This window comes from Diadema antillarum, unplaced genomic scaffold (assembly GCF_040938485.1).
Source record: "Diadema antillarum isolate AM-2024a unplaced genomic scaffold, OU_Dant_1.0 scf00000003, whole genome shotgun sequence".
Classification (NCBI taxonomy): Eukaryota; Metazoa; Echinodermata; class Echinoidea; order Diadematoida; family Diadematidae; genus Diadema; species Diadema antillarum.
Window position 1 is genome coordinate 3,326,156 of NW_027270892.1, and position 17,225 is coordinate 3,343,380.

The 17,225-nt window shown below is 41.3% G+C and overlaps 1 protein-coding gene across 1 annotated transcript in view; it reads right to left on the bottom strand.

Moving 5' to 3' along the window:
* LOC139742378 (sodium- and chloride-dependent glycine transporter 1-like) overlaps window positions 1-11,301 on the bottom strand; it is an 86,517-nt gene extending 75,216 nt beyond the window's left edge. The window contains exon 1 of the mRNA XM_071652977.1: window positions 11,170-11,301. The gene's annotated coding sequence lies outside the window, so the exon portion shown is untranslated. The remainder of the gene's footprint in view (window positions 1-11,169) is intronic.
* Between the last annotated feature and the right edge of the window lie 5,924 nt (window positions 11,302-17,225).

The following is a 17,225-nucleotide window of genomic DNA, read 5'->3' on the forward strand; positions in this document are numbered from 1 at the left end:
CATCTTCCTGTTCTCAGACAGGAAACAAGCCAACAAAGAATGTCATAAAAATAATGATTATTTGGCCATGGAGATGTTCTGTATAAAAATAGCTCCATGATTTGTCCATGATTTGACCATGGACTATGGAGCTACATCACCGTAATTCCATGATTTGGCAAAGCGCAGATGCGTTACATTGGTTGTAAACTTTAACCATGGCATATGACGGTGATATGGCTCAGTCGGAAACGTGTCTGTATGTCTCCAGATCTAAGGATACCTGGTTCGATTCCCGAGTCTCACTGAACAATGTTGTGTGTAAACATTCCGTCCCTCTATTAAGAGGTAAAAACACTCTGTCCCTCGGAGAGGACATTAATGAAGGTCCCGTGTATGAGTTTAAATAGCCACCACTCACGCAGGTAAAAGATCTCACTTCATTCATTCATCGCAAAGAGCAGGGTGCCAAGCCGGTGAAGTGGTCCCCCTATACTACCAGCCCACACAAGAAAACGGGCAAATGATGCAGACCCCTGGTGGTTCTCCCCCAGGTGACTAGTAATACATGTAGTCAGCAAAATGGTATCAACCAGGCAACATTGTGTCATACTCTTGAATGAATAACTCTAACCACGGAGTTAACACCTTGTCCACCAACAGAGCGTACACAATGACTCTGGATTATATCCATACCAGGCCAAGTTGCCAAGGGAGGCGAGATTGTAAGATCTATTCTCCCACCTCCCAATACTGTCTCTGATGTCGTTGTTGTATACGTATTAGGATTGGTAGATCCATGAGTACATGTACCTAGCTCCATGGCCCTCATCTTGACTGTATAATACCGGATTATGTACAATTATCGGTAGGCCTACTGCACAATATATCACTATTAGTACTACTAGACACAACCAAGTGATCAATCAGTATCTATTACACGAGTCACTGAAGCAGTGAAGACAATAAATCTCTCCTCACACTCAATGTACAATTGTATTATAGTCCGAACTGCAGTTAGTGATAACTGCTCACGGAAATCACATCCATTTGGCCGCGAATCCTCCTATCATTGCTCGAGAGGGGAGAGAGAAAATATCAACTTAATGTCGAATATCGTATCATATTACATATACCGTAACAACTGCATGCTGTCAGAAGTATAAAAGGTCCGAATGGGCGTGTGTATTGGCCAACACATTATTTCAGTGGTTGATGGAGAGAGCATTTTCCGGCTCTTCTTACGATAATAAACAGAAGGGCGTAATTACGCTTTTTGATAAACATTTTCCCCCCTAAAAGGAACTCCAAACTCAGTCGAGAGTTGGACCATTATCAAAGGTATGGACTTTACATGAACAAAGGCGGACAACGATTTTTTTTTCCTTTTTTGGGTGGTGCAGTCTTGCCGGGGTATCGTAGTATACCAGATGTTGATTGATGGGGAATTACAAAGTTTATGTTTGCGGAGTGATTTTTGAGCCGCCCGCGAATTCGCGGACTTGACTTTTGAGCCAGAAGGATAAGCCAACATCTGGACAACTTTCTATTTCAGCATGGTCGATATCAGTTGAAATCATGGGATGTACGTTGTGCAACATTGACATTTTACCCTCTAATCCCTCCTCTCGCTAGCTGCAAGATTACAAGAGGCATTCGATCGCCTTTGATCGATTCATCGAAATTGCGCATTCCAGAAAGCGAGCGTGAAATTCAGGCCTATACTGTTATCATAGTGTTCACTTGAATGTAAGCTGGTTACCACGAAAAAAAAAAGAAGAAATACTAAATCTGATTGTATTCAAGGGCCCTGCCATACGATGGCTTATACTTGATCACGACAGCGTGGCCTAATCATTATTCAGCACATCCCAGAACCGAGACTATCGATAGTGTAATAATATGAAGCTTTATTTGCATTGTATTGATTAATATCCCTGGGAACATACTCTCTAAAATGACTGTGCACGACATGTGTTGGCGTGTCACTTGCAACGCGGAAAGCCCTTTTCTGATTTCTCTTCTCCCCCCCCCCCCACCCACGTCTTTTATTTTGCACCTGAATGCTCCGAGTGATCAATAAATGGCACTGTGTATACATAAAATCGTATAGAGGGCGAACAAAGAATGGGGGGACACTAGACGCTGGCTCCATGAAATGAGTTTTATTCCACGGCAGGTGACAAAAAGTTGTATTGAAGAGACATCGGTCACAAAAGAGCAATTCCATACACACCGGACACAATGGCCATGATGTTTATTTCAACACAGCGACTGAGAGACCTGTGCGGTTCTCAGATACGGCAGTCATGACAAGTGTATGTCCACAAAATTGTATGATTATATCCCGCTATAATAAACGAACACGATCTCCAATTTAAAGTGATCGTCAAATGCTTCATATCTGGGAAAACAAGTGAAGGATTTACCATACTAAATATTTACAAGTCCTACTAAATGTACGGATAAAGGTCTAAGTAACCGTTTTATCAGCATTCTTATTATGTTCAAAGATTTCTCTTTGACCGTGAGATTATAACTTTCAAACATTCTTGCATGCTATGAGAGGTTTTGTCGTGCCTTTGCACCCTTACAGGTCATTGCAGTCATAAAAGTTCTACATCAAACATCAAAACTCCAATAGCTACTCTAACAGGGGCAGAACAATTTTCATTTTTTTTTGCATGCTGACATTTAAGTGTTTTTCTGTCTTGATTTCAACATATATTATTCGGTTAGCAAAGTTCGCCATTTTTTTACTGAGTCGCCGCAGTGTGGAGTATCAATAAGGAATCGTAAAAACTTTAAATCGTATTTCTATTTCATAACGAAAATAAACTTTTTGGGAGCATATATCTATGCTATATTTTCTATTCACAGTCGTCTGAGTCAACCGAAAGTATGATGCACATAACGACATGGTTACAATCAACACAGAGAATAAAAACACGAATATGAAAATAACTTGTTATCACATATTCCTGCATTTATCAACAATGTAAGGAGTAGAAAGAGAATATCATGCCACTAAAAAAAAAATGAAAATAGTGTTCAATTGTTCATCATCTAACTAAATGCTTACCATTTGCCAGAGGTGACAATTTTCTGTTGTTAAACTTCAAACCGAAAGTTACCAAAGGCGTGTTGTGATAATATACATAATATCAAATGTATTCTTTAAATTCATTATTATCAACCAGGTGAAACTTATCATACGATGTCAACTCATTACACTCATTACCAACTAAACGATAAACAGAGTTATTTGCATCGTACATATTCCTCTTTATTCTAAAAAGTATTAGAAATCATTTTGGGCATGGCTGAAAGAATATATCTAAAGTTCTGTCTGCGTTAACAGGAGGGGAAACATATTCATGACAGATAGTCTATAAAAAAAAATAAAAAAAAATCAGTGCATATTTGGAAAGGAACATAAACCCATTTTTCCCCGTCAGCTGTATGGGCGTGGGTCACACGACTTTCAACCGCGCTGTAACCAGACACCTGAGGAAAATGTCGTGGTAATCACGCTGGATTGTCTTACATGAAGTATCAGTTTCACCCCAACGGATGTGTTGACTTTTATATTCATGTACCACCAAAGTTCGTTGCCATGACAACGTACCATTGAGCGAATACCATGGTCTACCGATACGACATTCAGATTGTAATCGCATTGAGCAGTACATACTGCAAAGTAACTTGCCTACAACAGATTAAAGAGAAACGGACGGGTGATGAAGGCTTCTATTTGCCTCGAATTCGTAACATATCTATATCTGACACACAACTGCTTTGTATAAGTATTTACTAAACGCATACCCTTCCCCTTATCATTTTATTGGGTAGATGCATGTAGCAATATGTATTTAGTGTCATAACAGGTCTTATACAAAATAAGCTTTCACGCAAGAACCCCCTTCTGGGGTTTTTTATCCCCCCCCCCCCCCCCCCCCCCATTTTGGGGAGTACGAGACATCAAAAGGAACAAGAAGGATATCGTAATCGGGAATTGTAAAGGAATGAAAGTTGACTAAATGAAAATCATGATAAAAATGATAATAATAATGATAATAGGGTCCTATCTATCCAGGGTAGCCTCTTCGGTGTTGCCACTGCTCTACTAGAGGGCCATGCCATTATTTTTACCCTAGCGTTGCCAGGTACCCATTTATACACCTGTGGATGTCGAGAGGGACGTGGTTGGTAAAAACATCTTGTCCAAGGACGTAAGCACTGGGCGGGAATCGAACTCGGGTCCTCCGATTTGGGAGTCGGGAGTCGTACCCACTATGTCACAGCTCCTGCACTATAATCGGTACACATAATTTCATTTCGGGCAGCATCCAAACAGTCAGAAGTTGAAACTGAAATAATTGTTCTCATAGCAATTGTCGTTACGCTGTACTCATAAACAAAGAGAGCAAATACAATGTAGCTGTGGCGGGAAGAAAAAAACAAACACAAAGAAAATGTACCTCACAGAAGCTAGATGAAAGGAGGCACCGAATAGGCAGACTGTGCAAAAAGGAAGAAACTGATACTCACTCGAACAATGAAGTGCGAGGAGGGTTCGCTCAGCGCAAAAACAGTTTCCACCCAGTGGGAAACAACACATACCGGATTTTCGAACTTGACAAGTCGAAAGCTGATCTGGCCTTGTTTGCTTGAAATCTACACCATCTTCCTTTGCTCTGGAAGCGAAGAGAAAACGCAACCAAGACCCCCACCATTATTCTCGCTTTCCCACACATACAGTACTGTGCATCTCGCCTGCATTCAAAATGTGTCCGAGTGCCAAAACGCCAAACTGATGCAGCTTCTGGGAGACCCTTGTTTAATTCTCGTGAGAGGCATGCTCATCACTGATAGGTATTTTCATTACTGATATCATGCAGAATTGCATCCCGTATGAAAACTTGGGAAATCACCCTCCCCCCCCCCCCCAAATCCACCTCTACTTGGGCGGAGGGAGGTATAAAATGTAAGTTTTCCCAATTCATGCCGGACAATAATTGTCTGAACTTGACAGGCAAAACATACTGCCAAACAAACAAAAGTGACAAACGCGTCATGACTAGTACGTCACTGGGTTTGCAACTTAGCACCACTTCCATTTGGGTTTGGCTTCGGAAGTCTCGGATTTTGTTCTATGTATTTGCGATCACAGCAAAGCATCCTCACGACACTTTAGAAATGAGTTATAACTGGGATCAGGTTGACTAGCCATACATGTATACACGTCGGGCGGGGGTCTTTTTATGTTCTTGAAATTGTTAATAACACGGGGAGAACACAGTTGACGACAATCGAAACATCCCTGCAGATGAACACGCACCTCGAGGGGGAAAAAAGACAATGTTATTTCCTCGGCGACAAGGAGTGGCCGAGTCGCTGAAGAATGGAGGACGAGATAGCACAAAAAGAAGCCCGGATTAGCGCGTTCCGACTGACCTCACCCACGACTGGTTCAGCTGTTGAAGGCAAGTCATCCATGACAAACGTAATGATGACATTCATATCAAAACGAGGAAAGGGAAAAGGGGAAACAAGTGGAAGAAAAGAAACAAGGAAAGAATAAAGCAAAGCAAACCATCAATGCGAAAGTCAAAATACAAATTTCAAGCAAACGAACCGACAGAAAGAACACAAGGTCTCCCACCTAGCTGTGAGGGCACCTGAGAATGCAGATGATACGTCACTAACTGCAGTTTAAAGTGGAAACAAATATGTATCAGCGCATATGTATCAGTCAGATTATTCGTATTCGCCAGAGCAATTTCTACTTCAAAGATATGACACCGTCAGATCAGTATCTCCTTGGTCAGACAGTTCTAAATAGTCACACTCCTGTTGTATTAGTAAGTCGATACATTGCACAGGAAAAATTTTCCTTCGTTGACACATTTCACTCTGCATATAAAACAACAGAAGTGCTCGCTCTCATACCATAGCCCTATATGGATCACTGTCTAATCATAAACCACCTCCCTGGTCTAAGTAACCATGGAGCTACTTTAAGTCTATAGTAGCACAATGGTCTAACCAGGGAGGTGAGACGAACCTCCCAGGTCTAACCATGGACCTACAACAAAGGTCTATGGCCTAACGATTGCATTGGTAAATACTGTTCTGTAGTCTTGCCTTGTTATACGTGTATGCTGGCATCAGACTCGAAGCTCTACAGACGCTTTATGGCACTCTTAAAAGTGTGCGCCTGACTTTGTTTGCAGTAATAACAATCATCGCCCAACCCTCGGGAATAATGTAATATGAGAACGACGACTGAACACATCTTCGATTAAAATTTGGTTGAATCGTTGGCAAATGCTTCATATGCAATTGATTACCAATGAGACAAAAACGTACATGGAGATTGTTACGAAGTGAAGTTGATTTGTTTTGAATACTTTTCAGTGCAACATCAACATGACCCTGCCCATTTTCTTTTTCTTTTTAGATATCTAGATCAGTTCGTGACGCTATCGCTATAAAACTGACGTCAAAATGCACTGCCATTATCGTCATAGTCAATATCCCATTGTGGATAACATTCTTTTCTTAAGTATCCTGGCACAATTATAAAATGTCATGGCATTTGGGTAAGTCGGTCTCCTTCTCCGTCACCCACCCCCCTCCCCACCCCTCCTCCTTTCCTTGATGCTTCTTTTCCATCCATGCTCTCTAGACTAAAGACACAAGATGAGCCCTATGTCTCCTTCGAAACAGCTGGAAGAGAGTTTAGCGATATATTTTCCTCCATGGTTCAAGAGAGTCTTCCAGGTTGGTGTCCGAAAGGCGGTTTTCCCCCCTCTCTTGTTTCCGTCTCTCTTTCTGTTTGGGTTGGCGAAGAGAGAGCCAACTTCTATCAGCGTTTGGCCGTCAAATGTCACCGAATGTGGGTCATGACGTTAAACTCTGCCAAGGACAAGTTTTGACTCTTTCTCTCTCTCTTTCTTTCTTCCAACCTCGATCTTCAAAGCAAGAACAAGAACAAGTAGTCGTCTGACGCGAAAGGCAAGGTGCGCCAAGTCTGAAGGAAATATCATAGCTGCTCCTTCGTGTCACAAGACATCTCAACGGGGTGGACTCGGGGGATTGCCCATGGTCATTCGGATCGGAAGAGATACACGATACAATAACAATTGTTAGCACACGGGTTTATACTCCCAAAACGAAATATAATTGTTACTTCTTTTTCCATGAATGAGTCGTTAATACATCCGCAGATACGAATTGTAAATCCAACTAAATATACAGCGTGATAGACTAAGGACATGTCACGCATACCCCCTCCCTCCAGTCCCACACTCCGCCTCTGCCATGGAACGCAGCGATCCTTTTTGGAAAATATTTGAAAATACATTGGGGGGGGGGAGTGATGTGTGTTATTTTGGTATTTTCAAATGTTACATATTCTGTTAACTAAATATTCACGTTTTCCTTTTTTCACTTTACTTCTATTCAATACCTGAAAAGAGGACATTTTCAACAACAACAAAAACTCCAAACAAACAAACAAACAAACAAACAAACAAACAAACAAACAAACAAACAAACAAACAAACAAACATGTGTGAGTTTATTGTTGGTTACTTAGAAAGTGGGGTTACAGACAACAGTTTCGCACTGTTGCGTGTAGACCCGTCTGAACGAGGAGGAACTATAGGCGATGGTACCTCCTTGGTCTGAAACACGATTGTAGAATTCTGAGACGAAATCTCGATGGAATTGGCGCTAATAATGATACATTTGTCACTAATCGACGATAGCAATTTCAATCCTTCCTATGTGCTTTATCCTAGACATGAGGTCTGGAATGGTCTGTCCTCTCTCTCCCTCTCGAGAATGTTTGACGAGAGGAACGTCGGTTTAAAATTGAGATCATTGTCGGTAATGCAAATTTGTAGCTGTACTGGAATTTTGCCCGAAATTGACTTAACGACATAAGTCGGCAGCGTGCATGTCGAGGGGATTCTACGAGAATCCGGGGTCAGAGGTTAAAGTTCATCTGTCTGAACGGCACACCAGGCTCCTCAAAACTAACGTCATTATCAAGTGGAGACTGCATGAGCATTCGACATACACGTCGGCTGCTCGCACATGTGGTTGGAGAGTGGGATCCAGGGTCAGATTAATAGGCCAGTCTATAACTGACACATTCTACCCCCTACTTTGGTTGGGGGGGGGGGGGAGATGCGAGACAGATAAATAATGTCATGACTCTGATGACATGAGAGCATCTTTCACCACAGAATGTCAGCGCTGAAGAAGCATTTTGGTGTGGTGGTTAGGACCGCGACTCCCAAACGGAAGGTTTTAAGGTCAAACACACTGTCTTGCGCGAACATCTTTGAACAAGGTGCTCCCCCACTAAATGTCTCCTGACCCAAGTCGCTATGATAGGGCCATCAGCAAAATCAGTTCGAACGCTAAGTTATCACGTTTTTACCGGGGTAGATGGGAAGATTTATGATTATATGATTATAAGCATGATATAATTTCTGAGGCAAATTTTCGACAACGCTGAAAGTTATGTAACTTTCAAGTAACGAAAACAATTCATGAGATCCACTGCTAACTGTAGTACAATTAGCAGTGGATCTCAGTTACTAGTTTATGTACGGCTGCGTTCGTATGACGATTTAACTCACAATTCTCGCGGGGAAGTTTCTTGCCACTCGCCGCCCAGCTGTGGTATTTTCCATTTTTTATGACAGATTTCTTGGCGTTCCTGCGTTTGTCCCTACCTCATTAATCGCACTCCTCTAATTAGTGACTGGCGGAAACATCGATAAACTGAAGAGAGGCAAGTGGCGATGAACAAATAGTTTGCTGAAAGTCAGCGCAGCCATATGCACTTCGGTTTGACATCAACGAATGAAAATATGTTTTTGTCAGTCTGAAACGTAGGCTAATAATCTCCGGCCAGTTGAGAGAAGAGAGTGAGAGAAGGAGATAGATATACACCTGGCGTGCGAAGACGCATTGAGACGTATTTCCCCTTGTGCCGGGGTAGTCAGATGGTCTGTGTAAGCAGCTCCATCATCCGTGCATCACTTGGAGGAGCGTGGGATTCGAATTAAGACTGTCTGCTGTAGCGATAAAACATACGGTAGCTACATGTATGTAAATTTGATTTGGCGACCATCGACACCAAATGAATGCTTTTTCGGGTTCCCGCAGCTCAATTCAAGAGATAACAATCGAAGGAGAGAATAGAGTAAAAGAAACATAGAAAGAAAGAAAAATGAAGAATTGGTAGTCTCTCTTCAGTCGTTAACGACGTGGACTATTAACGTGTCCGGCGTTTGGCCCAAAGAAGTATAAACTTCCGATCATTGACAGAACCCAACGTAAGTCATTAAGGCATTATTCTAAATCTAAGCAGAGTGAAACAAACGATGCTACGAATAATCATAATTATAATGATTTCTAATTCAGTAATTGGCACTAATTGCAGGATTTATTACCAGAGAGCAGTGAAATAAGACGTATTTGCATTGAGACATAATAAATAGCTACAAAGAGCTTACATTCCTTCCCCTAATATATCACGAGACAATTCAAATATAAAAAACAAGGAGCATAATTTTCTTTCCTTGTTAAAAAAGAGAAAAAATGAAGCGAGTAATGATGCTAGTAATAAAGCCTTTGCTTATGAACATCTGTTTCTTCAATCAGGACGTGGGAGAAGGGCGATCATTAACTACTAATAGCGTGCAAACAATTTAGCCCCTGTTGTGTGGCGAATCGGCCTATACACACCCACCCACACACACTCTCTTTTATATACTTACATGGATGGTATGGTATTCCATCGACCTATTTATTGGAGCAATTAATTGTAGTCTTTGTGCAAATACCATTTCATTCGGATTTCCGCTTGGAAGAGCACATAGAAATTAAAAAAAAAAAGAATACGAAATTCTACCAGGAGGAGATGAACGGACACGGACTTCATCGTGGTGAAATACATGTTTACCGATGAAACAAAGGTCTCTTATGTAATACTACATATGGGCCATCATTGATGGAACACAGCGAAAGACACACAAACACCGATGAACTTATCCAATGAACACATAATCGCTTCTCTGAGAAAGTGAGTTGATTTGTAATTGGTTTGTTTGTTTGTTACTTTTTTATTCGAGCAATGTTGTAGAACTTTAGCAACTACACTGCGTACTAGCCAGTTCAATTTCTCCGACCCAACCTACAAACACAGAGAGTGCTTACACCTCTCTGCTACAAACATCGTCTCACATAGAACCAAGTAAGGTACATCTCCATCCTATTCCTATGAAGATCGATTGGGTGATAGCACCACCCTAGTGATATACGCTGTAGAGCAGGGAGGTGGGAAGACAGTACCTTCCTGGTGATAGTTTATGCCTCGCGATCAGCTCTACTCAGCTCAACTCAGCAGGCAGTCTCTATCATTTCATCACTGAGCAGCGAACTCCTGTCACATTTCATTAACTTTACACGTTGATTTACTGCGGGATATAAATATAAGTCTGCGTAATATGTTTACGGAAATACAAGAAAATAAAAACACCAAAAGTAAAACATGCGGATATATTTCTACCCTGTAAGAGACGTTTTCCCTAACAGACCAAGTATATTCCAATGTCCGCGTGTCACCCACCCCGTGCCCGCGTATGCCCATCTATACCGAGGACACAAGTGACCACTATCCCCACGCACGCTCACGCATTGGCTCAGCGGCTTCGGCCACATCGATCTGTTTTCAATGTCGTTGGCCGAAAAAAAAAAGAAACAAAAAAAACACCCCTCTTTGTAGATCGAGAAGAATATTGTTTGACAACATATCACCAAGAGGTAGTTAAAGTCTGAAATCTTCAAGTAAAAGCGAAACTACATCTTTATCACCCTTCTAAAACTGTTCCATACATAAGCCTACTTTCTTCTAAAATCTATCAACCACAGCTCCAGACGAAAACGAAAACAGCCGTTCCAGTCTCTGACCTTGGAATCTTTCGTATAATACACTTCAACGCAACGATCGCCAAGACACCAAAAAGGAGCAATCGCATTGCGTACACTTACAGTCACTTGGTATATTTCCGTGGTCCTTCAATGTGAGATAAAACTAACGCAAAGAATGAGGAAAAGTGAGAATAATAAGTCTGCAAAATACAGAATGTCACAACGGTGCCTTACCTTATTCCGTGCCAGGAGTTTCACACAGCTAGTCCCACACGTGTGGATTAGATCGCTAGAAGTCCTGAACGTAAATAACGTGTTTTGTTTGGGGTCGTTCGAGTACCGCTTTACGTACCCAGGCCCTCTCACCACGCACCCAAGTCAAATCAAATCAAGGGACGCGGAGACTGACCTTCGGCAAGATTATTCCATTATGCCACGGAGGGGTGATTGTGTGAATGGGCTATGACTGAGCTCGCAAGACGGCTGTGATGGTAAACAAAGGCAACGTCTATTGAATTTCAAGCTCAAAAGAATACAACGATGGTCGTTAACTCGGCTCTGCAAAGACCGACTGCCATGGAGTCTGTTTAATTGACGGCCCAAACAATGCCTACATCACCCGCACATATTGATTAGATGTTCCCTACTCCCAACTACGGGGATATGAGTCCACGGGATACTTTCTGCTAGGCCTGAAGCATCCAGCAAACACAACTCCGTCAAACTCCCACGCCCGAAATCAGTTCGCAATGTTTTTTAGACACACGGGTACAGCGACTCAAGATGGCGTTTGTCGCTTTGCGTTCATTGCCCACTCCCGTGATTTCCGGAGATCAGATTAGAATTTACTGCCGAAAGTGTCACCTTCCTCCATTTCCATGAGAAGAAAAACAGCAAACTCATGTAGTAAAGCTTTATGCCAGTCCTGCGGAGTTTCCGAATACCATTTTGCTCCATGTATGCTGTATCATAATTCACAAACATCTGCGAAAACAAAGAGAGGTCAAACGTGAAAGACAGTCTATTGAGTCATGTCATTGCACAGAGTTGTGAGAGACAACAGAAAAGAGTCAGACCGCCAGCATCAATGCAAATTGCAAGGATTTCCTAATTCTAATCGAACCTGCCGTCAATAATTACCTCCGTATGAGGTTACAGGTGCAAGGATATTTAATCACTCATCGTTTTACCCATGGAACGTGTGTGTTACGAGCCTTATCGGTCTTACCTTGTAGGATCTGCACAAGGGAAGTACATATTCGATCTGATTTCCTTCATTTTCATTCTTTATCTTTTTCACCAGGAATGTTAAATTATAATTATTCATTTTCTCTATCACTGTCAAATTCCAGGCCTATTTGAAAGCAATGCAGCTTCATAAGTGATTTCTTTTTCCTTTTTGCATAGAGCGAAGCCAAAGGCCAAGTATTACAAGGGCGACAACAAGAATTCCGTGTAAAGCCTACATTAACCTTTTGTGTGCCACATTGATTGCCCGTCCATAGGTTTATGAGTGAAATCTGTGGACATTTGGCTCATTGGGACAGAAAGGGTTAAAGGACAAGTACGTCCAAATTTGTGTGGATTGAGTAACTGCAGCAATATTAATAAAGGAACCAAAATTAAATCAATTCATTTGGGCTTACTGTTTTACTTCCGAGAACGGTTTCACGTCCGATCCTGGACGCTTCATCAGCTCGTCGTCGGAAGTAAAACAGTAAGTCCAGATGAATTGATTTAATTTTGGTTCCTTTATTGATCGTTACCTGGATGAATCACAAGTTACACCATTTGCAGCAATATTAGTAAAACACAACAGTGAAACTTTGAGGAAAATCGGACAATCCGTTCAAAAGTTATGCATTTTTAATGTTCCAGTGCTGCCAGAAGATTACAACAGGTTGTGATGTCACTGCAGGACAATGAATTAACAAAATATAAACAGAATTCAACAAATTTTCATATTTCTAGTAAAATTAAAGAGCATTTGACCTACAATGTCCCTTTCTCAAAATGCAGGGGGAACAATAGAGCATGTACCATGCGTCAGTAACAAGTAAAGGGAATGTGTATTTTTCACTTTTAAAAGATGGAATTTTGTGGAATTCTCTTTGTATTTTTTTATATCGTTGTCCTGCAGCGTTGTTGAAGTCTTCTCATCTAGCGATGATGGTACTGAAACTTTAAAAAAAATCGTAACTTTTTAACGGATTGTCCGGTTTTTCTCAAACTTTCACTGATGTGTTCTACTAATATTGCTGCATTCACTCAATCCACCGTGACATAATATTTTAATGCGGATAAAACACTAAAAAAACTAAAAACTTTTCTTTTAACTACTTGATAGTTCTGATAAACTTTTCCTTTAAGTACTTGGTTAGTCCAGTGCCACCAGGGTCCCATTTCATAAAAGATGTTCGCGTAGCAATTCTTGCAGGAATGGCAACTTTCAATAGCAACAGCCAATCAGGAAGCTGGATTCTTGTCGTCACCATGACAATTGCCATTCCAGTAAGAGTTGCTATCATGACAAATTTTTCTAATGAAATGGGACCCAGGAGTGAGAATTATCGTCCAAATCATTTGATTTAGCACTAATAACAGTGGGACCTTCATGGAGGTGGGAGAGAGAGAGAGAGAGAGAGGGGGGGGGGGGGAGAGGGAGAGAGAACCAGCTCTCCCGCCTCCCTGATTCTGTAACATAGGCGGGGCTTCTCAAAACTTCGGAGCATTTATTACGCAAAAGTAATCGTTGAACAAATCGGATCACACCGCTAAAAGGGTCATCACCACTATCTGGCAGGAGTTCCATGACAATATTGCTCCTGCGACTTATTGCTCCAGTGAAATATCTGCAGGCTCAGCCAAACATGAAACCTACCCACATAACATAACCCTAACCCAAATCCTAATCCTTACATCAAAACCTAAAACCTTATCACAACCCTTACCCTACGTAAGTTTTTTTTTTTTGGTTTTGGTTTTGATTTTTGCAGGGGCTGCGTAACGGGGGGGGGGGGGGGGAGGGGGAGGGGCGCTAATCCCTTGTTCCCACTACAATCACTACCCCACCACCACTACCATCACCACCATTATATATCAGAATATGTAAAACAGTTAATGGCAGGCTCACCTTACAGGCACACAGACAAACATATTCTTGCATACCTTGCATACATATATATCTAAACACATACATACATACATACATACACACATGCATACATACAAAGACAAGCAGACATATTGACATGAAGATGATGATACAGACAAGCTATTACATTAACACCTGCATGAATAGACATGGGATTTGAGAGTAATTTTTTTTGAAGTATAAATCGCCTAATGTCACACATCAATAAAGCAAATGACGCTGACAATAGAGATGCGGTAATAGAGATATCATATCAATATATATATGTCAAAAGCATGAGCGGCATTTTTTGTTATGTTTTTGTAGCAATAGGATTGCATAGAATGACTTTGCTGTTTTCACAATTCAGTGTTAGTCGTTTTCTTATAATTCATGGTAAGTTTTCATCATCGAAACCCACTGAATGACTCGATTTTCTATGTCATCACGCCTCACCGGAAAACACTTTATACTTGTTTCGAAAAACGCTTCCGCTCCAATCTGACATTATTCGTAACCATAATACACGCACGTATTATTCTTGTACGGAGTCGAATGCTTGATTATAGGGGGCGCTATAACAGTCGCTGACTGTAAACACATTGCTACACAGACTACAGAAGACAAGAGTCACCAAAGATGATAATTATTGTCAAGATATGTACATTTTATTACTGACCTGTGACTATGTTACCATGAAAAGCATACCACAGATATAAACTACAATAAACGCACAAAAATTGGTTTCTATTTTTTCTTTTTTTCTCTCTTTTTTTCGCCAATGAGAACTTAAAATGACCTTACATATGACAACGGAGTATCTCGTTCATTGTCGCTAACTATGGTAACAAGAGGCAAGGACTGCAAGATGATATACGCGACCGTTTTTTATTGTTCATATTATGGCACTTCGGTGCGTCAACGCTGCACATAACGCATAATCATATCGACGAATGCAACAGGTAGCAAGCAGAGTCGCGTCTTCACGGTCCTTGGGGAAAAAATGGGTTTGATTGAGATGGCTGCATGATACAGGCAACAATACAGACAATTGTTCATTTTTTAAAATGAAATGAAAGAAAAATCAAGGAGAAGGAATGATTGTAATCGAGTAACGCATAGTAATGATTACATTTACAACCGTTTTCTGGTTCAAAGTCACGGTACATTTTAAACATAAAGTAAAAGCTATGTTGATGAGGCGATTATTTACCCCTCCCCCCTCTCTCTCTCCCTCCCTCTCTCCATCTCTTTATCTATCTACTTAGAATCTCTTTCTCTCACTCTCTCTCTCTCACTCTCTCTCCCATTCTTTGACAACAATGAGACGATAGTATAGAAAATTAACCAAAAAAAAAAAAAAAAAACCCGACATTTAAATGATGAAGAAAGTGTGAGAATAAATGTGAGGGTGAAAGGTATATTATGTCGAAAGAATAAAGGTACACGTCACTTGAATGATGTCCTTAAAATTATTTTGATAGTGTACCAACTATCAATCCCCGCCCAAACAAGCGTTACTGTAATTAAGTCTAACATCCTGAGGAATACCACGCGTCATTTCTACAGCTATGTCTGCATTTTTTTTTTTTGCTGGCAGCACTTGCAACACATCTGTAAGGCGTATCATTTCGCCTATGGTAATGAGTAATGATGGCAATTGATGATACAACCACTCGATTTAAAGTCGACTATAATAGACAATACTGTAAAACATGTAAAACGATACACACCACGGTTACTGAGTACAGAAGTATCTGAGTATTCTTGTCGAAGCCTAATATTATTTCATTCCAGTTTTATACAGAATAATGTTACAAGCAATGTTTAGTTTTAGTAACGCTGAAGCGATGATAGATATGCACAGTACACACAGTGATCCTCTCCGTCAAAATACACGATCTTACGAGACTCAAATCTTGTCTATAAACCGCAATGGGAGGGGGTTGGTAACATGAATGCTTCTATTAAACAAAAAATGGTTACAAACGTTTAAAAGACGAGACTTATGACGAATCCCATCGAGTTCAGCTGTTTGGTTACACGTATACCTGAGTCTTTCTTCTACACTACGTTTGACTGTAATAAGGCATTTTGAATTGTTGTCACCAACCTTCCATCAAAATATCAACCACATTGTCGTTTTACATCATAGATGATAAAACGTCTAATAGTACATTTTTGGTCAAATGATAAGAACAGTCAAATGGGGATTATCTCCCCGAAAAAGAAAAAAAATCCTGCTTTTGCAGATGAGTATTAATAAATCTTTCTCAAGTCAACACTATTGACTACCACAAACTCCAACTCGCAGCTAACTTCTCTTCGATGGCGACTTCACAGTCCACGCTGTTATTCTGGATTGCTAAATGAGACCATTTAGCCGATGCAGAGAGTAGCAAGGCCTTGGAGGCACACTTATCCCAACAATGGTCCATATCCGGATAGTTTATGAGTGTCGAACATCCATGTGTCTCAAAAACACACGCACACACCAAAAATTCCCCAAATAATTGCTCCTCAACTTCTTCTCGTCTACTCTGTTGTCACAGATCCGCTGCCGAGCTCATCGTCGTCGTCGTCCTGTGGCGTCATCGCATCTTCATCTTCGTCGTCCTCGAAGCCCACGGTGGTGTGGTGGTGTCGACGCCATTCGTCTTCCGTCCAAGGATCCCGAGAGCCGAACATTCCCCGAGTCGATCCTTCGGGATTTTCCGGCGAAACGCTTCCGCGATGATGGTTCTCTCGTTCGTCATCACCATCTCGACTCGTGGTGGCGCTGTCTGGGGTTATCAGCGCCGACAACTCTTTGGTCGTGTGTCGGTTGACCGGTGTGGCAGTCGTGAATACTTCGTTGTTTTCGTGCTCGCTATGGTGAGTCTGGTCCTGTTCTTTGTGGGATGAAGAAGGAAGATGACTCCCGAAAATGGCCATTGGGTCAGTCTGGTCGGTGGCGTCCTCCTCTGGCGGGGAGTGAGTTCCCGTCATGGCTAGAAAGTATAAACGAGGGACTGTTTAATCACCAGTAATTGCACTCTGTTAATGACACAGATAATTATGTTGCTTGGTGTTGTTCGTTGACAAAACAAACTTTTGACGTTGGGAAAGTTAGAGAAGGGCTGAAAGCATGATACAAAATATACGACGAGGTTCGAGA